General features: G+C 37.2%; 1 protein-coding gene across 5 annotated transcripts in view; it reads right to left on the bottom strand.

Annotated features, from left to right (window-relative positions):
• DLGAP2 (DLG associated protein 2) overlaps positions 1–26,982 on the bottom strand; it is a 433,479-nt gene that overhangs the window by 242,923 nt on the left and 163,574 nt on the right. The window lies entirely within an intron of this gene.

Raw genomic sequence — 26,982 nt, 5'->3', positions numbered from 1 at the left:
GCCAGGAGGAGACACACGCTGCTGCCAGAGAGGGGAGGAGACACACGCTGCTGCCAGGGAGGAGAAGATACACACGCTGCAGCCAGCGAGGAGAAGAGACACACGCAGGATCGGGTATCGGGCAAGTATCTTATTTTAATTATTTTATAACACATTTGTCGTATAGGACGCACCAACTTCCCCCCCCCCCCAGTTTTGGGGAAGAAAAAGTGCGTCTTACACGGCAACAAATACGGTAAATACCTTATGGACACTTGATTTTTTTAAGTGACTTGCTTTTTGCTTTTATCATATTAAAAAATATCTTGCACCTTCAAAGTTGTAGATACAGTCCATGGGCCTAATGTATTTAAGCTCTCCAAGGCTGGTGAGGTTACACTTTCATCAGTGAAGCTTGGCGATCCAGCAAACCTGGAACAGATTTCTTGAAAGTCATTTGCTATTTGCTAGTAAATGTTTTGAATCCTGGACCAGATCCATTCCAGGTTTGCTAGATCACTCAACTTCATTGATCAAAGTGTATCTTCTCCAGCCTCGGAGAGCTTTAATAAATCAAGCCCATTAAATCAAATGGTGCTAACCCCCCACAAATCATTTATAATTTCAAGTTGTAATGTGACAAAACAGCAAACACTGAGGGTGGATGAATACTTTCCACTCACTGTATGTGTTTTAGTTTATGTGAGATGCATTACAGTACATGTAACGCTAGTCTAGCTTTGGAGAGATTTTCTTTTACTTCCTCTTTTTGGGAAAGTGAGGAAAAAACTACCCAACTAGACCCAGCTAATGACGGAGCTAAAATTCCCCTTTAAAGGTTTGTGATCAGGCAGGGCCTATTTGCAGAATGGGACATGCAATGTCCCTTCTGCAATAAGTATTCTTATTTGCCTTATAGCTCTGTCAAGTTGTCAAAATTGCTGAGCTGCACATCCTGGCTTCCCTGGTGGTTGCCATCCCTTTGTAACGCGCTGTAGTTACATCAACTGGCTGATCAAGACGGCCAAAGATAACATGAAGGAAGAGAAGGATGACGATAGTTGTGCCAAGTGATGAAACTGGAACAAGTATCACAGGGTTTAGTTTTTCTTTAAAGGAAAAAAAAAACACAAAGGGGTCTTAAAAAATTAAGCTTTAGGTCACATTATAGTGGAAGCCTGCTTTTGTTTTTAGGCTGAGTAGTCTGTGGGATACGTGCTTCAAAAAACAGATTGTTTTGGATAAAATATATATTTATATTTCAGATGTTAAGGCACAGTGAGTCAAAGTCCTCAAGATATTTGCTAAACTCTATAAAGCATATTAAGAGCTTATTTACAATTATGTGTAGGTTTTATTATTAGGCTCTTTATTATTTATTGCGTTAAGCATTTCATTTTCACTTAAATGGAAACGGTAATACATGTCCAGTGACCAAAAAACTCCTGTCTAACTCATAAGGCATTGCAAGGGGAATCTTTTGTTTTCTATTGCATTTAATGTGGTGTGCATTCAGCAGATTATAAATGCCAATGTAACACCTATATGTCAAATACAAGTGTGGAAGAATATGCACACTCAAGCAAATTCAATCCTAAAGCACAAGCAAAGCATGTAAAGCCCAAACCATTTAGGTGCAGCTGTGGACAGAATGGTAAATGATTTACAATAGATTGTACAATAGATTGTCATGTTCCTACTAAAGAACTTTATCTTGGTAACTATTGACACTAATAGTGAAAGTAAGGAAAAAGACTAAATGTTTGAGTGTAAAGCTGCGTACACACGGCAAATTTTTCTCGCCCGATAATCTTCTCCCAACATGACTTTGTCAGCCAATCATGCTGAGAGTGTTCCCTGAATAGCGTGCTGAACCTCACTGAAGATCACTCTTCACCAGGATCTTCAGTGAGGTACAGCACACATAGTAAAATCACATATACACAACACAAAAACAGTGAAAGCACACACATACACAACACAAACTATTTTATTACTGAAGTCTCTCGTTATTGTGTTTTGCAGTAATTTTGTCTTTTGCTGACTTTATTTGTTAATAATGGTTCTAAATGCTGCTGTTTACTTTACAGGGTTTATTAGATGTGTTTATGACTGTGCTGTTGGTTTTTAATGCACATAAAATATTTTAGGACACTATTTGTTTCAGAATCTTTTTTTTCTTCATTTCCCTTCTCTAAAAACTGGTGCGTCTTATGGTCCAGTGCGTCTTATGGTCTGAAATACGGTAATCCACAGCAATGAATGACACTATCAATGTGCTTCAGTACCAGAAGCAACAGTTTAAAGTGATCCTGTCACTAGGGAAGTGTTTTTGCTGGAATTTCATGAACTTACATTTCCAATTTGCAACTTATTCGTGAAGCTTCAAAATATGGAATTCCAATCAAAATAAAATAGGCTAAAGGGGTGTCAGGCGACATACTGTATGTCCAAGTGAAAAAATGAAAAATAAGCATGTATGGTTTTCCTAAATAAAAAGTAAAACGTTGTTTAAAAAATGCATTTTTTTTAAATGGCCCACTGCCTTTGAAAAAAAAAAACATGTTTAGCCCCTTCTGACTTTGTACACACATTTTCTCTGATATATATTTTAAATTGTATTTATGAAAAAATGACATGTTTTACCTATGTTTTCATTTGTTTCATATTCCTATAGGTCCCCCTGACTGCCTCAGCAGTTTTGGTGGCAATGCCATGTTACCATTTGTTATCGCTGAGCTATACATGCAGCTGTGTATAAACACCTGTATTTAAAACATACCTCCTGTATTTTATAATCTTGTGTACGAATTTAGGAACACAATGCTCACCGTACTAAAACACATCCTCTAATATCTGCCTTTATATATAAATTCAAGCTGCTAAAATTGAAAGGACAAAAACACAGTGATTTTATACAGCAGCAAACATTATTTATCTGATATTAGGTACAAAGTTTATCATCTTAACAGTTAATTTCGCTCTGGACACAAAATGTTTTCATTCTTATACGAAGGATATTCACCTTATGAATGCTGTGACTATGATTCATTTCTAGCACACTTAATTTACAATCCTGTTTGCTAACCAGGAATAGATGCAAATATGAAAAATAACTTAGATTACAACACAGTGCTAGAACAATTCTGTAAGGAAACCAATGTCAGCTAAACTATAAGATATTAGACCATGCTATGATTTTGCTAAGAATGTTTCCTAACATTGGGCTTCATCTTTTAAAGCTCTACAAAACTGGTGAAGTTAAACTATCATGGGAGAACCTGGGCCGTGCAGCAATTTAACAGTGGATATGTTCCAGATTTGAAAACATAACTTCAATGACCTTTTTGGCCATTTGTAACAGTGACATTCTTCCTACTTGTCAGCAATGTAAGAGCATTCTTCGAACAGGCTACTACACTAATGTACTGTGGGCTGTGAATATAGTAATAATAGCAGGGGTTCCCTGATGACCTGAAATTTCTTTCAAAGGGTTCCCCCATGTAAAAAGAAACACTGCTTTAATGTATCCAAAGTCCACAATGTTTTTGAGATGGAGTGCTGGTTTTAATTGCAGCTTGTGTCACTGTTATGATATGTATACACAGTGTGATTTTCCCCTGATGGTAGTTGCAATCAATATTACAGTTAACACAAAGAGATCATTTTAACCAACTACTGGTATTCAACGTACCATCCACTTGTCTGATATTAAATCAAATAAATAAATTAAAAAATCCCCATTATAGGTATTACCTTTTTTTATGTCTTTTCCTGGTAATAGGTGGTAAATGAAACAGCAACTGAGGGAACATCGCCTCAGATGGAGACACAGACAGCATTATTAAAGCGTACCTAAACTCAGAAATTTCACTTTACGTAAAAGGGTAGAAAACCCTTTAATGCAAAGTGAAAATTTATTTTTTTTTTACGTGCAAAAAAAGTTGCAGCACCGCCCCCTAATTCTCGATCACCTAGACGATCGAGAATGAATAGGAGCGGAAAGTCTGCCGGGATGCCTGACGCAGTGAGGCGTGTGTGCTGGACCGAAGACGGATACCGGGACTCGACGGAAGAGACCTCCGGATGGATCCGACTGCCCTGCAGGATTGAAGATAAGTGTATTTTTTTGTTTTAGGCACTTTTGGTTTAGTTCCTCTTTAAGTGGATGAATCTGAAAACATTGGCCAAACTAGGCCTTGGAAGGCGAACCAATTGCTGATCAAAACGTTTACACTGGAGCTGTGTAAGCCAACCCTCACAGGTGACACTTACCTTGGACTAATGGAAATAAAACATAAAATATGTCATTTAGATGTCATTTTATGGCTAAGTTCCAGAATAGTAAGATAATATTGCTGTTAGATAAAGAACCAGCAGAGTGACATGTCAAGGTAACATACCGTATTTTTCGGACCATAAGACGCTCCGGACTATAAGACGCACCAGGTTTTCCGCACAAGGGAAAACAAGAAAAAAAAAATTGATTTGATTTCCCCTGAGATCCAGCGTGCGGCACTTGTGCCCGCCCACGAAGGCGGCGCCGATCGGCATTCATCAAATCAATCGGCGCCGCCTTCGTGGGCGGGCACAAGTGCCGCACGCTGGAACACAGAGGAGGAACACAGACACTGGCTGCTGTCAGCCTCTGTCTGTTTTCCTCCTGTGTTCCCCTGAGATCCAGCGTGGGGCACTTGTGCCCGCCCATGAAGGCGGCGCCGATCGGCATACATCAAATCAATCGGCGCCGCCTTCGTGGGCGGGCACAAGTGCCGCACGCTGGAACACAGAACAGGCAGAGATCGGCGGGGACACAGGTAAGTAAAAAAATATGCCCCTGTACCTCTGCATTCGGACCATAAGACGCACCCTGATTTTCCCCCCACTTTAGGAGGAAAAAAAGTGCGTCTTATGGTCCGAAAAATACGGTACATAAAAATAAACAAATAGGGAACAATACTACATATATGTTCATCTGTGTTAATACATGATGAGTCAATCGTTCACAAGCCGGAAGCAGAGATGAAGTACTTCTGTTTCCTGGCAACAAGTATATCTGTTATTGTTCTGTTCTATGCAAATCTATCCTTGAAACGAAATAAAAGCTTCATGTTCTGTTCTTTATAAAACAGACTAGGATCGTTTCAATGGCTTAGAAACTAAAATTCCCAGCAGATTCAGTGACACCAGAATGAGGATTTTAGAAAAATTACATTGATAAAAATACATACAATAATTGGTTATTAGAAACAAGTATTTCTTATTATTAAGTTGCAGTATTTTTAATGTTTAATATGGCAAACAAAAATGAACACTGGGGATATTTCCTAAATCGGGGACAACACTTCACTCCAGGTGTTTTCGGGTATTAATGTCAGAGCAGGTATGATACAGATTCCTCTGGCTTATGACAGGAAAGTAGAGCAACTATACAAAGTTTTCTATCCCACTGGATTGCTGTTTCCAAATATGAGCCTCAGATGGCATTGTCTACTGAGTCCTTATAAACATTATCATCTCTCACTCCAACAAACAACGGTGGAACACCAGGAACAAGCTGAATAAGATAATAGCAAACAACAAATTCACTTGCACTGTCAAAAATAAAATGGCACTTTTCTATAAAACATAGGACCCATTGATCCCCTGTAACTCTGTTTAGGCTTTATGAAAAGAACCTCCTCCCCCCCCCCCTTCTTCCCCTAATGTCCTCCTGTCCCCCTTTTCCCTTACCCCATCACACATTTTAGAAATGGCTTTGGAAAAGTTTACATGTATATTGCTTTTGGGTATGGAACTAACAGTTTTTCCTGATTTTGTCTGGCTTGAACATTTTTTGCAAATTTAAGTTCATTATTGTATAGCCTCATATACTGCATTTTATGTTGTAAAGAATGAACACTGATGTAACACCTTTTGTTTTTCTGCCCGTCCAATCAGCTATATAATGCTTTGGTAAATTCTGCCCTTTTGTTTCACATTTTTTTTGTAAATGCCTAGGTTGGTTGGTTTTTTGTTTGTTCACCTACAACGCCATCATTGTTGTTTATTTCCCCACGAAACTAATAAAATATTTGAAATTGAAGAAAAACATCAGATATCTTAAAACAGCCAGTACTCAACCCAGAATTTTTTTTAAACTGGGTGGGAAGAAATTGTAGGTGGGTGGTGGCCCCTGTATTGTGACCCAACTCATCAGTAACCACACAAAAACAGCCGGGTGGTGCGCCCTGCTAAAAAGGGCTGGGGAGAACACTGAACAGCTAACAGAAACTGGAAACAGTGGAAAACAAGACTGTAGAGATGCATAATTGTAAATGGAGAGTATATGGACAATCATCGAAACTGACATATAAATAAATAAAAGTGAGTTATTCAAGTAGAAGTAAAATCTGAAGTAAAAAAAAAAATCCTTCTGCCTACCTGTTGATACCTTCCTGCCATGTGTACCGAGATGAAGTATGTTCAGTGCACATGGGAGCTACAGCATCCCCACTAGGCTTATAAAGTTGGCCAAAGACTACAAACCTGAAAAAATACTGAAAGATAACCGTGTCAGTGGAAAAGCAATGACAAAAATTTATGAAAATATCTAAGGGCCCCCCGAGAATGCACTGGGGTCTGCATTCATTATGTTCCAGTGGTCATGGGAGCAGGGTAAACTTGATACTCTGCTTGAATTATTGTTGAGCCATCTTTCATGATTCTCATAAAAACCTCAACTGCTTCCTGCATAACTTCAAAATTACCTCCTCTTATGAGGCTCTTAGTCTTAGTCCCTTAGTCTTTGTATTTGAAACATAATATTCTTCGGGAAGTCACTCTGGTGGATCCTGGACTTAGAGGGGCTGTCTCCATAATTATGCTCCATCCTACTATGGGTTTGTTTCTTTATACTCCTTTATTTAACAGTGGGTTAGTCTGGTTTACACAAGTTACACATGTTACATATGCATTTTTCTCTAAATTGGCTATACCTACAGCCCCAGCCTCCCGTTTGCCTTTTTCTTCCTGTTCCTTCTTCTTACTCCTCTTCCCCTTTACATCGCCTAATCTCTTCCCTTTCCCTATCATCCTCCTACCCTTAGTTGTTTTTTCCTCTTTTAACCTCCCTTCTCAAAAAATATGTAAAATGGACCATAAAAGGAAGAGGACAACAACTCAGGTTAGGTAAACAGGATCCAGTCACCAAAATGCCCCGTTCTTGGTACCTCTCTATCTTTCCAAGGGTCTAGTTATTCAGACATTGCATGCTTATATATGGAATATTTATTCATTATTTTTTTAATCGCTGTGAAGCCCTGGAAGGGCTGTATACCTCATTGCTATGGTGGGACAATATATCTGTTACATAATATGAGCTCTCAATTTCCTTTGGGAAGGTGTGGGATGCATTTCTCTTTCCCTTAATTTCTGGATTCCCAACAGTACTTGAAGGACCTGAGGGACTATATTGGGTACAGGGCATATTCTCTAGGCATATTCTCTCTGGCCTTCACCAAAACATTCCTTTGTGGAGAATCTTCCATGTCCTTGTATTTCAATCGCAGGGACTGATCACCTTTCCCACATTTGGTTTGTTACGTCCGCGTTACTGGATCCCTGTAAGGCTTAAAGGCTTGACACCTGTTTTTCTTTTACATTATATTCCTTTTGATGCTAGTCCATGTATTGTGTTTGGTATTCCTCAAAAGAAAGAAAAGAAAAAAAGATACAACACAGGTCATCACATACAAGAGAGTGCATATCTGGAAAGGCCTATTGATATTAAATATAGATGAATGATCTAAAGTTGGCATGTTTAGAGAAAAGCCATGGACTTCTTTTTTTGATATAAACTTGTAAAAAAAATTGGTTTATTTAAAATATGCTAATCTATTAAAAGTAATTTTCAAGTATATTTAGGTATAAATGTACATGGAGGCAGGAGTATACAGGCACGCTATGCTTCTACTTTTGTAGTGCTACATGTTAGTTTTCTATTATGACTTTTTCTTTTGCAATGCAAACTGATCAATAGTTTGCTAAAAAAAATTTGAGAATCTGCACTCTAACAATTTAGAAATTAATACCGTATTTTTCGGACTATAAGACGCACTTTTTCTTCCCCAAAACTGGGGGGGAAAAGTGGGTGCGTCTTATACACCGAATACATGTTAAATATATATTTATTTCATCAGGATGTGATTGTGTATTGAAATGGATATTAACTGAATTTATTGAGTGAAAATTCTCAGCTTCTTTAGCAAATCAGCCTCAATGAGTCATCCAGCTGATAACAACGCACTGCCTAAGATGCTATTACAACAAAACAGGTCCAAGTCATTAAAAATATGTTAAAAGCAACCATTCTCAACTATGGTTCTTTCAGAAATTACCTCAAATTGTGGCTAGTATCTCTCTCCACTCTCCAGGTACCTGCCTAGTTCTGAGTTCACAGCCACTTTTAAAGAGCCCACTGGTTTATCTTTTTAGCTGTCTGTAAGGGTGCTTTATTCTTCCTGACTCCCAATTAGTATTTTTAGGATTTCCTAGTTTAAAAAAAGACTGGGTTTTAGTGGATGTCAAGCCAAAGGTTCTAGTTGTAGAAAAAGTAGAAAATTATTAGAAATGTCAGGTTTTAACTTGGGTACTATCTGGAGCTTCATTACAGAGGTTTACCTTCACTTTCTTTCTGCAGTTGGGTGGTTTCACCAGACAAGACATGGGAAAATCTACAACACAACACAAATGTGCAGCACCGCCCCCTAATTCTTGATCGCCTAGATGATTGAGAATGAATGGGAGCGGAAAGCCTCCCGGTATACCTACGTCACACATCCCCAAGGAGCTCTTGGGTGCTCCTTCTGCACATGCCCAAGCTTTTCGGGCTTGTGCAGAAGGAGTCCTTTGGTCAAAAGGGAGAAAAAAGACAATCTTACGCATGCACAGTGAGATAGGCAAGTTTTTTTTTTTTTCCCAAAGTACGTCATCCGATCTTGCGCCTGTGTCAGGTGACGTAGGAAGAAGGACCCGGGAGAAGAGAAGATGACGGCACCTGGGGCGCCGGCCCGAAGACGGATGCCGGGACTCAATGTAAGAAACCTCAGGATCGATCGACTGCACTGAGGGATTGAAGGTAAGTGAATTTTTTATTGTTCTGGGCATTTTGAGGTTACTTTCTCTTTAAATAAAAGCTGCAATAGAATTCTGTCCTCCCTTTAAAAATGCATACATTACATGTAGCAAATGTAGCAATGTAGCAAATATGGTGGCTGCATTTAACAGCTACTTTTAAGTTTTGTACATGTACCGGTAAGACAAAAAAATATTGTAAGCATGTGTTTCTGAATATAATAAAGTAATTTGAGTATATAGTACACATTTTTTTTTTTTGCATACTTTGAATCTAATATACTCACTTGCTGCTTGAACTGCATAAATAGAAGAATCATTCTTGTACAATACACAGCCATTAAAAATAAAAACACAGGCTGAGATAATAAAACACATCTGACGTCAATGAGCTTCTTGCAGAGTTCTATATACAGCTCTGCAGATTACACAAATCAATGAGAATAACTAGAATAGACCTCAGTTAGACTAACAAACAACAACAGCAACCTGCTTTTTTGTCAAGGGGTGAGCACAAACCTGACCACTCAGCATAAGTGATGTGTGTGCTCAGCCTCTTCCACAAACTGCTTGTTTAATTAAGTAGCTGAAAGCAGCTAAGATTTGTCCTTGCACAACACCAGACTGCAGGCATGCAGCAGTGTAAAATTCCTCCATTCTTTGGCAGCCTACTATAGATTAGTGCTAGACTATGGCTTATTGATGATAGATTTGTTTTTAAATATGTGAAGAAGCTTCTATTAGAGTACAACGGTTTGTTTCAGTCTATTAGGGAATAAATATGTAATGCAGAAGGTAGAAAAATGTATTGTGGTATAAATGTGTGACACAGAAGGTAAAAAGGTTTACAGTCTCTTAGGGTATAAAAAAGAAATTTAGGGTATAAAGATGTGATTCAGCTGGGAGAATTTACATTATATTAGGGTATTAAAACATGATACCAGGGAAAAAGGGTTACAGAATATTTTAGTATAAAGGAATACACTACAGGAGGTAGAAAAAGTTGCAGTTTGATGGGGTATAGGTAGTACAGTCTGTGGTACCACAATCTGTGGTGCGATGTCCAATATGCAAGAACATCAGACATTGCATAGAAAAAATAACTTACTTCTAGCTATAAGTGATGCAGTAAGTTGCAATACGTTGCTAAAATGCAGAGCTGAAAACATTTCTAATCACTACCCATTTTAATGTAATGAATGTGGTGAGCATCAGATTAGAAAGTAATGAAGGTGGCTGTGTGGTGCTGTGTATTGTGGTGTACTGTACAGAAAACACATATGTTATCATATGAACAAAGCCCTAGTCATAACACAGAAAGTAGAAAGGTGTATATAGCCACTGCTGTCTAATACTGTATAAAAATGCAATACAAGGAATAGAAGTGTAAAAGGGCATTACAGTCTGTTAAGGCTTAAAAAGCGTGGTACAGAAGGTAGAAGAGTTTAACAGCCCATTAGGATTAAAGGACCGATACAGAGGGTACAATGATTAACTTGTATTTGATTATAGAAAGGGTGGAAGGGTTTTGCAATGCAATTATATAACTATGATACAGAGCCCTGAGATACCTTGGTCTGGGCCAACTGCATATGATAAAAGAACTTACTTAGTGGTTGCTGCAGGAGTGTGAAAGAAAGGAGATTACTAGTAAAAGAAGAACACGTCATGTCAATAGGTTATATCTCTATTGTTATTCTAGTCCTGTTGTCAGTGGTATTGAAATGATACATGTCTCATTTTATGAACACGGGCAGGGAGCTCCAATTTGGACATTAGGATCTCTGATACCTGCCTCGGGTGATGAAGCCCAGCTTCTAGTTTGGTATACCTCAGTATAAATCAAAGGGAGATGCTGTAATGTTTAAAGAGTAGTCTTACCATTTAGAAGAGCCTGATATCACCTAAGTTACTGCTGCACACTGCTAGAATGGCTAGTTGCAGGATCTGAAGGCGTCCTTGCAGATACATGCTGGTGGGGTTCTGGGTCACACAGTTTTCAGTCAAACAGAAGAATGCTTGTTCTAGCAAAGTGCAATATTAGCCAATCAAAAATCATGTTTCTTCATGGCACATTTGTAAACATTCTAATTGGTCCCTGTAGTGGTATACAGATGTCTGATAATGGTACTCTGAAAATGAAGAGTATTTTTACTTGACTTCCAGAGGAAGATCTAAAGTTTCTCAGTAGCAACTGTAAAGGACCACCAGCATGCCATAGATTAATTATGCTAATTTGATGTCCAAAAGACACTCATTTGTCAAGGTGAAACAAAATGTTTGTTCTTGCTTTCTGTGCAATAAATGTACCAACTTTGATTTTAACTGTTGGAGTGCTTTAAGTCATTTGCATACATTGAATACTCGTGTGATTCTGCCTACTGCTGGTTATTCATTGCATGCATTATTTTATTTAGTGGTACACTTCTGGATATGTAATGTTTTCTAAAGGACATATTTTTCCCATGCCCAGACCACAGACACTCAGGTGACCCAAGGCCTGTCCGTACAAAAAAATAAAGTTTGTACCCATTCAATTTTAGTATTTTTTTTTTTAACTAAACATGCAATCACTCACTTATTATCTGTTTCTAATTTTAAAACTGATTCTATTTTATTGTATCTCTACAACAGTTTTAAAATATTCAGGATGATTGAAATATGTTCTAGCTACAATAATGACAGGATATGTCAAACCTCCAGTTAAACTGCCTGTCAATCAGCTTTTCCCAGAAAGATCCAAAATCCAAGTATACAGTAGGGATTTCTGGAAGGAAGAGAAATTGTAAATGCTATGTTCTTTCAGTGCAGATAGTTCAGGCTTCTCAATGAAAGACATTTCAGCTGACCAATAAGACATGCAGTCGATATGTCTATACATCACTGTGACAGATTGCCTGGTAAGCTTAGATGTTTTTATTATTCTGACCCTGGTTTTTATAAAAGAGCCATGTGTGATTATTTATAATAATGCGTTTAAAAATTATCTGACCTATAATTTCTAGATTGGCAGCAGTGCCCTGTTGGTGAAACCATCACACTCTCAGCAGCAGTGTCTGAAAAGAAGAGCATGTGAGACACAAATGATGTTTTTTTGTTTTTCATGAGATTTGTGCATCACCCTTGTGTAACTGGATTGCTCAGCATACAAAATGGGTGAGGATGAGATACAAAACATAGAGAAAAGGAAACATACAGCAGGGCAAATGGAATAAGGCATTGCAGAATAAGGGATGTACAGCATGGCATACAAAATAAGGGAAACATACAGCATGTCATAAGGAGTAAACCATTGCAGAATAAGGAACATATAGCATGTTGAATTGAGTAAGGTGTTACATATTAGGGGATGTATAGTATGTCAAATGAAATAAGGTGTTGAGGCATAGGTAATGTACATCATTGAATCATTAATCAGGCATGTGAAATAGCATGGCAAAGGGAACAAGACATTGAAGAATAGGGAGCATGCAGCATGGCATATAAAATGAACAGGTGTGGAACAGGGATCTCAGAACAATGCATATGGAATGAATTGTTGTGGAATAGGAAGAATACAGTATGGCATGAGAAACACAGATAACCTCATTAGTGGAATACTAGTTCTCTTGTAGTTCATTCTTCTATATTTTTTTAAAGTAATAACAAGGTAGTAGAGGTGTATACATAGCAGAATTGTTGAATCCCTGTAGCAGTCATCCCACAGTCTAAACACCTGGAAAAGTGCTACTTGTGCAATACAAATGCAATGGTATTTCTATTGGTGGTTTAAATATAATAACCACAATATGCTGGACAGGTGGCTATAATGGTGATAGGTAGTGTAGTAGGTGGGGCTAAATGCATTGAAAAGTGTTTGGTTACTTTTTATTGCTGAAACTAGATAACAGGCGCTGCTGGTTGTGGCAGTTCATTGCTCCCCACATCCTCTGCTGTGCTCTGCATTAGATGATTTCATCAGTTAAAGCTATAGATGAATGAGTAATGGAAGACCTCCTTTGCTGGCCTCTTTAACAGCACTGGGTTGGTTTGATGTTATAATGTATTCTTGGCTGGTAAAGGTCTAGATTGAGTACACATCCCAATTTACCTTCTTATAGGTTAAACAGGAAGATAAGGTTAGGAGACTTTCTTTCTGCCCATGGCCTTTTATAATCAGTACCCATGGCAGCTTACTGGACTGCTGTGGTTGCTGTTTTGTCAGTGAATCATTGTTTATTTATAGTTTCGTAGTTTACAGTATTTAGTTTTGTTCCATTGCCCTAATAAACATTTTTTTCCCATACTGTTGTCATTGTTCCTTTTTAATGGGATTAAATTATGTAAATTAGCAACACATTATTATCCATACAAAAAGAACATTGTGCGTGACAGATATATATAATAACCTGCTTAATATGCAGCTCTAAGCAGGTTTAAAATATGTAAATAGTTAAGACAATACATTGTTTGACAGTATGCACCACACTGAATACTGAACTAATCCCTAAAAAAGATTTGTGTTAGCAAATCCATATATTTGAATTACACCACCATGTTAACCATTATTGTTAAATGTATTTGGCTGTATCAAGAATTTGATTATGTAAATAAATTTACATCTGTCATCAGCCAATTATGTGCCTTACCTGCTCTAACAATATAATCTAACCTATATTCAACTAATCTATTCAAGTAAAACGAAATCTGTGCAATGCCTATGAAGGGCAAAGCAACACATCTACTTTTTTGTAGATCTCTACAGACCTACAGACACGTATTGTTATTTTCCTATCATGTCCTTGCCTCTCTGTTTAGTTGCTGGAGGAAATAAACTTCCCATGTTATAGTGCTGACTGTCCCAGTCTGGAATAAATCAGATTGTCTTTCATACCCAAGTAGTACATATTTCTTTTTTTTTGTCCGGTGCTTAATAGGGTAACAGGAGGGGGAAATTAAATCTCTTGGCTCTCTCTCATAAGCCCCCCCCCATACACACCTTCAACCCCCTCCCTTCTAAGTGATCTCTGTAATTAAAAATCTAAATACTATTTTTAATGTCCTGACATTAAAGGGAAGATGAGCTTTAAACCAAACCTGTTGCCCTGTCCTGAATAGGCTCTGGTTCATTGTAGGGTCGTCTACACAAAGAATACTGACTTTGACTTTACAATAAACAGTTACCGTATTTTAGTTTTTTAGAGAAGGGAAATAAAGAACAAAAAGATTCTGAAACAAATAGTGTCCTAAAATATTTTATGTGCATTAAAAACCAACATCACAGTCATAAACACATGTAATAAACCCTGTAAGGTAAACAGCAGCATTTAGAACCATTATTAACAAAGTCAGCAAAAGAAAAAATTACTGTAAAACACAATAACGAGAGACTTCAGTAATAAAATAGAATAAAGTTGAAGATTTACGGTAAAGGTTCTGCTCGTTTTATGAGAACCCCAAGAACTCCTCATTGCTAGAGTCAGAATCTAGAAAGCTCAGTTCCTCACAGTGCAGTGACGTCATCACGTGTCCCACGCCGCTCACTGATTGGATGACGAGGGACAGCTTTGGGTCCCAGGAAATCTTTGGAGCTTCTTCTGTGAACTCCGTAGGACGCCATCAAGGTGGACCAAACAGCAAGCCTCGTCCATGTCGGGGCATCCAGTACTGGACCAGGACCCCTTTGGATCATGGAATCTGTAAGTATTAGGGCGCTTTCATTGCCCAAACCCCCTCTCTGCTTACCTACCTATAAACGACAGGTAAACAAACAGGGGTTAATGCCCCTTTAATTCTGCTTTTATAACAAAAGACATTAACCTCCTGGGCGTTACACTGAGGTCTGGATTTCTGTACCAAAAGCGTTACACTGTTTTTCATGAAATTTTTTTTTTTTTACATTTTAGACCTGTAAGTTACAGAAATATGTCCGAACAAGGGTCTAGTAGATATCATGAATATAAAAAAAGTTTGAAACAAACAATCATGTAAAAAAAAAAATGTACTTTTAATAAAATCCTATCCTATTTTTTTTTTTGCATAGAAATTTTTGTTTGTATTGTGGGCTTGTAATTCTTAGGATTAACTCCCGGGTATGATAATTATATTTATTATATTAAAATCATAAATTATAATATAATACATACCGGTAAATATAAATAATAATTTAAAACAATAATGAAATAATAGACAACAATGTAATCTAAAAATAAAATTAAAAATGTGCGGTACTTTTATTTTTATGTTGTGTGGTGTTTTTGTACTGTAAAAACCATTTAGAAGCAGATTACATTGTAATCTGCTTTTAAATTTCCCTCCCTGACACACCCCCATACATCACCAATCACATCACTGGAAGATGACTCATCCTCCGAGTGATGTGGGGGGGGGGATTTCCCTGCGTGCCTTACACAGAGACACAGGCACAGGCTGGAAGCTGCTCCTATCTCCGGAGAGATGCACAGTACAATGCAGGATTTCTGCATTGTACTATACATCTCACTACAGATGCCAGGAATAGGAGCTGCGGACACTGGGTGAGTATTTCCTTTCAGTTGTAATCCGATTGTCATACAATGTATGACAATCGGATTGCAATATAACATTTGTTTACATTGTGTTTGTGTTGTGTGCGTATATGTGATTTTACTATTTGTGCTGTGAGTGATTCAGGGAACACTCTCAGCATGATTGGCTGACAAAATCATGTTGGGAGAATGCTCCCAGCATGACTTGTCAGCCAATCATGCTGAGAGTGGGAGGACGCCGGGAGCAAGATACAGGAGACACAGTCACTCCGGCCGGCGCTGAACAGGAGACAGGAGAAAAGGCAGAGGGGGGCTATACAGGGGGGACGGGACAGCAGCTGGGGAGGATACATTTTGATACATTTGGACCATAAGACGCAGGGACTTTTTCCCCCCACTTCTGGGGGGAAAAAAGTGCGTCTTATGGTCCGAAAAATACGGTACATTTTTTATTTTATTTTATTTCTAATTTATAAATGTAATTGTCAAAGCACAGGTTTGTTGATGGAGAATTGCCCCCAAGAAAAACATGGCTTCTCATGAAACAGTTTATTATAAATATTTGTCTTGCATAAAAATTACTGCATATGCTTAATGTTTTCTAATTTACTAAATTTAATGTCATTAAAGTGAACAATTACAGAAAATAACTATATAACCATAATAAAAAATGGTTCCGTTTCCCTGCTGTTTTTTTTTTAAAGTAGAACTTTAATATTAATTTAATTAATATTTTGAACATTGAAAATCATCTCTGCAACACGGGCAGCCCCCCTCCCCCCGAAAAAAAAGACATGAATCAAAGAGCATCCTTGCTATACCAGGAAATATCGTATCAGCAATATTACAACAGCCCAGACAGACATGGCCCTTATTGTAAAATACCCACTTGCTTTAAAGTGGGTAATGTGTATTTTAAAGTGTTTCCTTAAAGCAGTTAATTTGTGACTGGAAGATTGGCAAACCGTTTTTTTTTTTAACAAACTTTGTGTTTTGTGGTACCTGTTAAAATAAATAAATATGGTATGGGGACCACCTAGGCAAGGAAACTAACTAGACAGTAAAAGAGGCAACTACCATGTGACACCCCCTTCTTAAGGGCATCCTTAAGGGTTATCTTCCCCCCTCACCCTGGAGAGTGCATACAGCAGTACATACCCTTTACCCATTCACAAAAAGGAATAAAGAAAGCATAGAAATAAAAACACAATAAAATCCTTTGATATTCTTCTTTACACCTTCCAGGGTCCAGTGATGTTCTTTGGGGTCCAGCTCAACAAACAGCTCCTTCTTCTCATGCTATGTTTGGAACACTGCCAAACTTGCTGCCCTGGGAAAGGTTTTAAGTGGCTAAAGAACTCTTGGTTTGTATTTTCTCTGACTTTTTGCAATAATTAGACTCATCCAAGTATGAGCAATATCAGCAAAGACACTCCAGCCACAAAGTTCTCACTTCAAAATCATATTCAGCATGGCAACTTTGAAGGCGCCATAATCAGTGTGAGGAGGGGGCTGCCAATGCAAAACAGAGACTCCCTACATCATCTTTGGAATTAGCTAGATCGTGTAACATTGATCTATAACATTTGCCTGCTATGGTTACATACAAATGTAACAATAACTGTTACAGTAGTTTAAAGATGTACCGGCTATTTGACTTGACTAGGTTCAGTTTGCTGAGATTCAAAAAAAAAAAAAAAACTTAGAGCAGAGCCTAGACATTCAATAACTTCTAGAGCAAGCAGTGCTTTGATATGCAAAAAGAAACAACTGCAGAGTTTGTCTTGGTCATTAGGAAGTTAGAAGATGCAACAGATCAACTCCGCTCTTAAGATCACCCACAACCTCAGCTGTGTTTAGCAAAAGATTCCTTCTGTAAGTCATGCAAACTGCCACCTCCCCCCTCCAAGCCTCCATCCTGCACACGAGGGAGTGTGGAAGCCCTGTTCGCATCTACAAGTTGTCCGTATGTGGGATGTCGTTAACCCGGGGACTTTTGAATAGAGAGAGGTAAATGGTGTGTTAGAATAGCTAATAAGCAAGAATGTATAGTTTTTATTTGCTATAACAAATAGGAATATTACACTGAGCATAAGCCAATCTAAAAATATCTTTCATTAGTCCAAACAGACTAAATGGCTGTATGTAAACTGGTTGCCTATCACTACTCTTTGCAGAGTTATTAAATTAAGCCAAGAAACATCGGAAAAGTAATTTAAACTTCTGCACAGACCAAGACATAAAAAAAAGTATTTTTTAAGACTTTCTGCTGCTTTTTTCTAGCAAATGAAACAAGATCATAACAAACGCTACTCCAAATGATAAAAAAAGTCAATTTTCAGTTATCCTGTATTCAATTTACTCCACATTGGCCAATGACTAGGCCAGAACACAGGCCAGTTGTGTATTTTTGAACCATTCTCAACCACTAATCATAAACTTTTCTGCTACCACATTGCCAATCCAGGTAAATCATCATCACTATCAAGACCTACCCTAATAGTTACTGCCAGTTCATCTCTACAAGAGGTAGACACTACAGCATAAAACCAGCATTAGGCTGGAAAATGCAAGAAATCCAGGGAAAGCTGGTACATTTAGAAAATGTTCAATATGTTTAGTATGAGTTTTCATTTAGTGTCTTTGAGTGCAGGCTAATACAGTTTGCTGTGATACTACAAAGCTGGCACTCAGTACAGATAACACATGGTCAGGGAGTTTTAAAATTTTTACATTGCCCATGTAGACCTAAAGGATATTGTAGTAAATATACTGTGCCAGACTACAATGGCATATGAACATAAACTACAGTCAAGTTATCCCAGGTAGGAAATACTGTAACTAAAAACAATCAGTGCAACACTGGGATGGTCCAAAATATGAAAAGGAAAAGGAAAGTGGTCACTTGATATAGAAAGAAAACTATGGAGACTCCTAATAGCTACATATATACCTCAATCAATGAAAGACACTCCTAGAATTCAATCACAGAGCACACCATCAACATTTAAAGTAATGGAAATAGCTAATTAATGAATTGCACACAAAAATTCTCTTTTTAGTACAATTTAAACATATTGATAATTGAGAAGCTCCAGCACTAATATACAAGAAAGCAAAAAAACATTACATAATTATTTTTCACAATGCATTTATCACAATCCCACATTTCCCATGAAACACTTTCAAGTTCATAAGGTTTTTAGCCACAGAAGATTTCTTGAGTTTAAATCTATAAATACACTTGAAAGAAAATCAACTTCTCAAAGGAATGATGTATTATGTATAGTAAAATCCCAGAGGCATTGAGATCTAGATGATCAGTTTCTTGCAGTCAATATAAAACATTTGCCCTTATTTTATGGGGAATATCTAGGCTGTTTTGGAACTAACAAAATGTGGAGTAGCAGATTCGAAGATATCCATCCGACAGGTTTTATCACTTAAATTTTACTCTAAAACTGCAAACATGAAACATTTGAATTGAAAATAGAGATCATTCTCTTATGTTATACATTCCACGATCCAAGTACATACAATGCATACTGTAACTCCAAGTATATAATAATGTGTGCTTGTGTTGATGACCTGACAAAGTTGAACAAAAGCTATTTGGATTGGGAGAGGTAGAGGGTTACCAAAAATTGCATACTATTACTGTTTTTTAGGACTATTTAACAAGCCAGTAATAATGGTTCATGTTAAAATGTCTCACAAATACCATTGTTATAGAGTATTTCTCTAAAAAAAAACCTTCTAGCAGTCCTTTGAAAATTGATAAAAGGTATTTATCGATTGGATGCCATTGCTTTAAAGCAGGAGTGACACCATTACTATGACTTTGCATAATACTACATCTCACCTAATACTTTGGTAAGATGTTAGTTTGGATGCTTTAAACTCTGGCTTAATGCATTCCTATTATTTGCGGCATATGTACTATTTTTCACTTAATTTAAGGTATTCAATATATGTTTAGCTAAAAAAAATGAAAACAACACAATATACCAGGGATATAACATTTTAATTTCAATTTTTAAAGCATTAAAGTAATCATAAAGCAAAATAATGGCAGAACATTATAACTGCAAAATAGAGATACGCACCACACAAAGGTAATTTTGTTTTTGTTATTCTGACCCTCTCCCTTGGTTTAATATTTAGATGAATTTCCACCTTCAAAAGAGATGTGTACTGAAAGGTTCTGAAAGGTCTCAGGCCCTTTCATGTACTATACAAAAAGTGTTCATATAGCTCTACATTCAGTGCTTGTTTTTCCATTGTCATGGGAAGAACAGCAAAAATTAATTTAGAAGATAAAAAATAACAATCATTATCAGGATATACAGTAATTATACTAAAGGTACTGATGAAGTGCACAGGACCATAGCTTCTAATGTTACTACTTTTCACAAGCCAAACTCCAAAGGATGCATAGGAGACAAATTTAATGCCATGGGGATTTGTCAAATTTTGCAAAAGCTGATAGCTCCATCAAGCAGTTCATGGTTGATGTTTATTTATGTTTGGCTTCTTTCCAGATATACCAGATTGACAGTCTATGCAATTACAGGAGGAAGAAAGGGGCAGGTTCAGAGATTGCTCCTGTGAGAGAAACCAATATCGATACATCAGGTTTGCTTTACGGTGGTCGCACATGCATGGTCAACTTACCTAACTGTAAACTTTCAATGTAGTAACAGGGAAGAATTTTGGGTAGACATTTTCACACCTGCCTTATTCTGGGGGATAAGACAAGAAATTAGACATGACTATCTATAATCAAACTATCCATAAGAGCAGCCAGCTAAAGTGCCTGCTACTGCCATAGACAAGAATGCTATCCAGTTCTTTTTTTTTTTCTTTCTTTTTTCAAAGAAGGAAAAGTTCCTTGTATTGCTTTTGTTCCAAAAAAAAAGTCTGCATTGTGTGAGAACATCTAATAAAGGAACGTTTATTAATAAATAGTGCAAAGGATTGTGATGACCATAGATCTAAAGAATAGATGTGAGACAGGAAACAATGCTAAAATAAGTTGGAAATTGTGAGTTGCGTAGATGTCTTAGCAATGGAGCCCGAAAGGTGGGTTCCTTGTTTTAAGACGCAAAATTTAAGCCTATATTGTTAGATTAAAATGTATTTTTAACAAAGAACAAAGTGTAATTTTTTGCAGGTTTTTTGTCCTCTGACACATTAGTTATGATTTCCTGTCTTAAGGTGACAATATTAATTTACAGCTTTAAATCAATAAAGAATTGTCACCCAAGAAAAGAAAATGTATCTTAGGACAGAACAAGTCCCTTATTCTATCATCTTAAAATAGTAAGAAGGTGTTCTATGGTTTTATTATGTAAACTTGGCAGAGCTGATAACACCACTTGTGAAAACACTGCTGAATGCACAGGAACCTACAAGTTAATTAGTTTTCCATTAGGATCAACCGGCCTTTTCTGCACTCATCAAACAAATATAAACACTCAGATGAATATATAACAAATCAAAAGCAGAAAATTGGAAATTTATTGTTAAGGTTAACATACTCATACATGACACATGATTAGAAGACCAAGATTCTGGATGGTTTTATCACTGTAAAATTCCTAAAGCATGAGTAGTTTGGTACCATTTACATCAGGACAGAACCCAATCAATATCCCCCCTACATTTTGGTGGTAGCTATGTATATAAATTTTATGAAAACATAAACAAAAGCCTGGCAATAATAGCATTAATTACAGAATCCCCCCCCCAAAAAAAAAGGCAGCCTTGGCAGTAGCTGAATTGACATGGGTTGATCAAAGTGCAAAAATGGTCATGCAAAGTCTGTCAACATCTGGAAGTTTGTAGATTCATGTATGTTAATGTAGGAAATATAGATTGTAGTTTTTTACAAATATATTTAAACATTTCTCTGAAAACAAAGTAAAAGTTAAAAGGGATCATAACTATTTGTTACAAAAATTTGCCAAGCTGATGAGTAATTTGCTAGCCAGGTAATCTGCTGGGTACCATGAGTTAAATCCAGTTTAAACCAAACATGAATAAAGACAAACATTAAGAAAGAGTGCCATTATCAACATATCAACATCATTAGGCTATAGAGGTATAATATAAGCTACAGGTGAGCATTAAACAGTTCCAATGCAATATCAAACAACCTATAGCAAGAACCAGGAAAAAAAACTTCCAACAAAGTGTGCCTGACACACATACATTTATAAGTATATATAGAAAGTGAGCATGAGAGAAACAAATGAAATTGTATTATTTTCATAAAAATTAAACTGTGCCACGTGAGACTCGCACGGAGAAATGTAAGTGAACTGCCTCACACCATGTGTACTGCATTTGTTTTCTGCTTTCTCAGGCTTTAAACCTTGGGATGAGGCCCACAATCCATAATCCCACCGCCTGTGTACTAGGCTGGAGAATGAAAAGAACTATACAAGGGAGCTAATTGCAATCAATGACACCAATCGAAAACACTCTGGCCAAAAAAACTGAGACCTTACATCAACAATAAATACAAGGCAATAAATATGCGTAAGTAAAAATATGATTATTGACATCATTTTACTCTAAAGTTTCCTTCTTGTATATGAAAGCGAATATTTGCCACGCATTGGCCATCTTACTATATCTACTCGAGATCTTCCTAAAAATATTGAAATTAAAAATATCACTATAAGGTAATTCCACATAATTAAAACATTGCACCATGCTGTTAGTTTGTATACAGTATATGTAATGCAGAAAATACAAACCACAGGAGGGAATCTTGTTAACAGGCTATAAATAATTTATTAAACACAAGACAATACAATGGATAGACTTATGTCTTATCCCAGGTCTCCAAACTACAAAGAGAACTGTGTTATATAACTTGTTGCTGAATAGGAAGAATGATATATTTATTATTACAAGCCAAGGAGTATAGTACTCTCTATATGTGAGCACTCTATGGATTTACAGTCAATAAAAAGCGTAAATAAGTACACAGTGATACGTAAGAAAGCCAGCTTCCTAAAATAGAAACAGTGATGACGACAATGAAAGATTAGCGCTCTATTATAAGTTATCAGTGATTTTCTTTTTTCCTTGGAAGCTTTGGCATATGACAGATAAGCATTTTAAAGCGGACATATTTTAGTATACATTTATTAGATCCACCAATGCTATTCACTAAAACATTTACACTTCTACAAAGGCTGTCCATTCCAATAGCAAATAGAGCCTAACTGCATGGCAAATGCATTCATTATAGGTATCTGACATGTTCATGTACAACAGGAAATCAAACAAGCAAAAAACATAAAGTAGCTTGGTTTCCTGAGATTTTTAAGCCCTGCTGAAAATAAAGCTAGTTCCCAATTAAACAAGGTAGCGATTCCGCTATTCTGTCATTTAAACATTGCTCAAGTGAGAAGTGGGATATGTGTAAATCATGTCTTCTAGAAATGCATTACAGAGACCACTGCAAAATCATCTGCCTGTTCTGCACAAGGTTTTGGGAAGTGCTCATGTCTCTGTAGGCAGATTTACAGATGTCTCATTAGCATTACAATACCTTTCTAGTGTGTCCCTTCAGCATGACATAAAAGTAGCTTTCTCCATTCACTGCCTTATTTAGTGGGGTTAATAGATTATTGTTCACTTCTGTATTTTATAGCAATAACACTGCTTGCCTCTCTCTTTTTTTTCTTCTGCTTGCAAACACACCTATTTCTGCAGATGCTACTGAACATTGAATAAATAGCACACACTAGCCTTCTGTGATTAAGTGTTACTATTACAGATATTGCTAATTAAAAAACAAAAGAAACCTCCTAGGATGATAAACTTGAATATTATAAAATAGCACGAGTAATGATCAGACAGTATATGTCCTGAATGAATAATATTCACCAGTTTGTCAGATCTGTACTAAGAGTATTCTTCACCTACAGAATGGTACTTTAATCATGCAGTCTGGGTAGTTGTGCTGAATGCAAAGTGCAGGAGTTGGAATATCATAAAACTGATATAAGGATAATTAATATAACCTCCTTAACAGCAAAGTAGTGAAGGATTATTAAAATAAAAAGTAAGAATGAGTCATCTCTGTCTTACCTTAAAACACTAGTGTACTGCTAGTCCCTTCCACAGCCAAGACTGAGAAGATCTGTGAATAAGATAATGAACATTTTCTCCCAAGAATCACAATGATAGTGGAAAAACATGAAGGCCGAAGGTTTGAAATTATGTATCCAACAAGCCAGTAATTCACAGCTGTTCCATAGCTCTTAGAAGCACTGCAAAACAAGTAGACTGCAGCACTGTGCAAAGCATAGCATTGCAATACATGTCCTATATATTCATGTAGGAGAGAAAACACGACATGGAGCCTTGCTCCTTGTGGATGTGGGGCTTTCTCTCTAGCTGCACAATGACTGCTTGCTCCTGCAACAGACTTACAAAATAGGATTTATGCATTCATTAGAGGATGATGTTATTTCCCAGGATACTAATTACATAGACCAGGTGCCTCTGTCTCCTGTTTCCCAGATAAGACTGTGTAATTTCATTTCAGAAATGATCCACATTTAGACAGGAGAACCTATTGTGATGATATCATTTGCCAGAGTGGCCATACATGGGCAATTTCCTTGCAAACGTCACAGCCACTGACGACACAGCTCTTTATAATAGAGTAGGCAGGGTGGATGATAGGGGCCCATCAATCTCAGGGAGCTTTGGATGCTAGGATAACATGAATCTTGCAAGAACATTTACAAGGCAGCACAAGCAAGGAAAGCTGCAGCACTGAATATTTCAGCTGCTTCCTATGACAGAGCCTAAGTGTGAAGAAGAAAGGCATTCAAATTCCTGTACTGCAAGTCTAAAGGCATTTTACTACTATAATGACATATTTCCAGAGAACTCAGTGCAACTTGTAAGAGGTACAGATAAGAAGAACTAATGAACAAACTTCTACCCCCCCAAAAAAAATGTTACAACCTTTCAAAAAAAAGTTTCTAATATAATATATTTTTTTTGTCTAAGAATATTAGATTCACCCTTTATGTACACATAAAAATGTAACATCAAAGATGTGAATGCTGGTTACGGACTGCATAGACATTTTTGACTCTTAACACACTGTGGGGACTAAGTTGTGTTTGTTGCCACACTGCATTGAGATTTTATAAATATAAAATGGATCTGAGTACAGGTAGTCCCCGAGTTACATATACGAGATAGAGACTGTAGGTTTGTTCTTAGGTTGAATTTGGATGTAAGTCAGAACAAGTATATTATTTTAATAAATGCAATTAGGACAGATGTTTGTTCCTAACATATTAATACACAGCGTGGTGTCAGTTACTGTATATAATCCTCACTGTGAGTTAATCACAAACAAAGCAAAAAAAATCTTTATAAAGCCTTAATGACATTCATTAACTTCTGGAGCACCTTGTGCTTTTATATGCAAAAAGAAACAACTGTAGAGTTTGTCTTGGTCATTAAAGAGTTACAAGATATTGCTCAGCTGTGTTTAGCAAAAGATTTCTTCTGGCACACAAAGGAGCAGGGAAGCCTTGTTTGTATCCAGGAGTCATCTGTTTGACCCATGTCCTTAACTCGGGGATTACCTGTATAAAGAACATAATCTGACTTTCACAAAACATTTTCTGACAGAGAAACAATTACTGTCATTGTAAAAAGTTTATCTTCATTGGTACAGGGCACCACTAATCCAGAGCTGCAGATGTACCCACCTTGGTTGGTCCCCAGCCTTCCTCTCATTCTGATGTCACCACTGCAGACTCTTTCTTCTGGATCCCTAGAGGCTCCACTGCTGGGCAGCCAATAGGGGGTGCTGTTATCATGCAGGAAGTTAGGGGGAAACTCCAAGAAGGTCCCTGCCTCCTGCATAAAAAAAAAATTCGGACTGGAGCATCATGCAACTGTGGCTTCAGGTTAGTATTGAAGGCATTTAGGTTATATACTGTAAATATTCAGTTAGTCAGTTAAAAGGGCTGGGGATAAGGGGGGGGGGCAGAGATTGGTTCTCTTTCCTTTCTAATAGTATATACTCATTTACTTTTGTTCTCCTTCCACTCTGTTAACCTCCCTAGCGGTATTCCCGAGTCTGACTCAGGGACGATTTTACATGCAAAAAGCGGTAATCCCGAGTCAGACTTGGGGTACCTAAAAGCAGGATAAAAACCCATTTACCTTGTTCCGTCACTGTCCCCCACTGTCCTGCTGGTCCCACAGGTCCTGGGGGCACGTCTGCCACCTCCGATGCCTAGCCGCGAAGTGCAGAGATGTCCTACAGGGATTCCCGGTGACGTCAGTGCATGCGTCCGGGACTTAGAGGCAGAAAATTCAAATAGTTTTGGATTGGATTCAATACAAAACAGCTGTATTGAGTTCAATACACAGAAATATTCATATATGATATATATAATTATATTATATATATATTATATATGCTGCTTTACAGTTATATTACATTATACATTTTTTTTTTAAGTTTATTACTAAATTTAACTATTGGACATGTGTCCGTGAGTTATGCCTAAGAATTATAGGTCCACAATGTAAAATAAATTTCTATGCAAAAAAAGTACCGCTTTTTGCATGGAAATACAGCCAGAATCAGACCGCTAGGGAGGTTAAGAACCAGGAGCAGAAAACGATACCTACTCCTTCTGCATATGGATCCATAAGTTACGATTCCAGCAATATGTAGGTCACACAGAGCAACTGAACAAGAAGGCCGGGGCATGAAAAGAAGAAGGTAAGCATATATGCATCTGTAGAGTTTTCCTTGTAATTTTAGCAATAGAGGGTGAAGAAGTTTTTTTTAATACTTTCTTTACTTTTTCGAAAACAAAAAAATATATGCTTTTTTTTTTTCTTTACTTAAAAAAAAAGTCTTAGAAACATGGCAAACTGTGGATACCAACACAACACCCCCACCCACGCCCATATACAGCAACACATGTTTCGCAAGCCCCCCCCCCCCCCCCGTTTAGATAAAAAGAGAAAGTGTATTTTGCTTTGTTTGGAAAACGCTGCTGGGTATGTTGGCGACTTTACATAATAAATATCAGGATAAACATATTTTAAATTGTCACAGTTTTTTTTCTAAATGACAACAGCATATTGAATATCCACCACAGTCAATTAAACAAATGTCTAATAATTACACTGCAGGTAGTGTAGTGTACAAATACTTGCTTACCCTTCTTTAAGCACACTATACAGTAAAATATTGATGTATTGCAATCTCAGGAGGAGAACAACAAAGACCTAAGCACTATACACCATCACTGAAAGTGCTGTAGAATCAGCACAATTTTATCCGATAAATACGTTGCCACCTAATTTCTTA

Source organism: Pyxicephalus adspersus, chromosome 4 (assembly GCF_032062135.1).
Source record: "Pyxicephalus adspersus chromosome 4, UCB_Pads_2.0, whole genome shotgun sequence".
NCBI classification, from domain to species: domain Eukaryota; kingdom Metazoa; phylum Chordata; class Amphibia; order Anura; family Pyxicephalidae; genus Pyxicephalus; species Pyxicephalus adspersus.
This window is presented reverse-complemented; position numbering and strand designations above follow the sequence as displayed.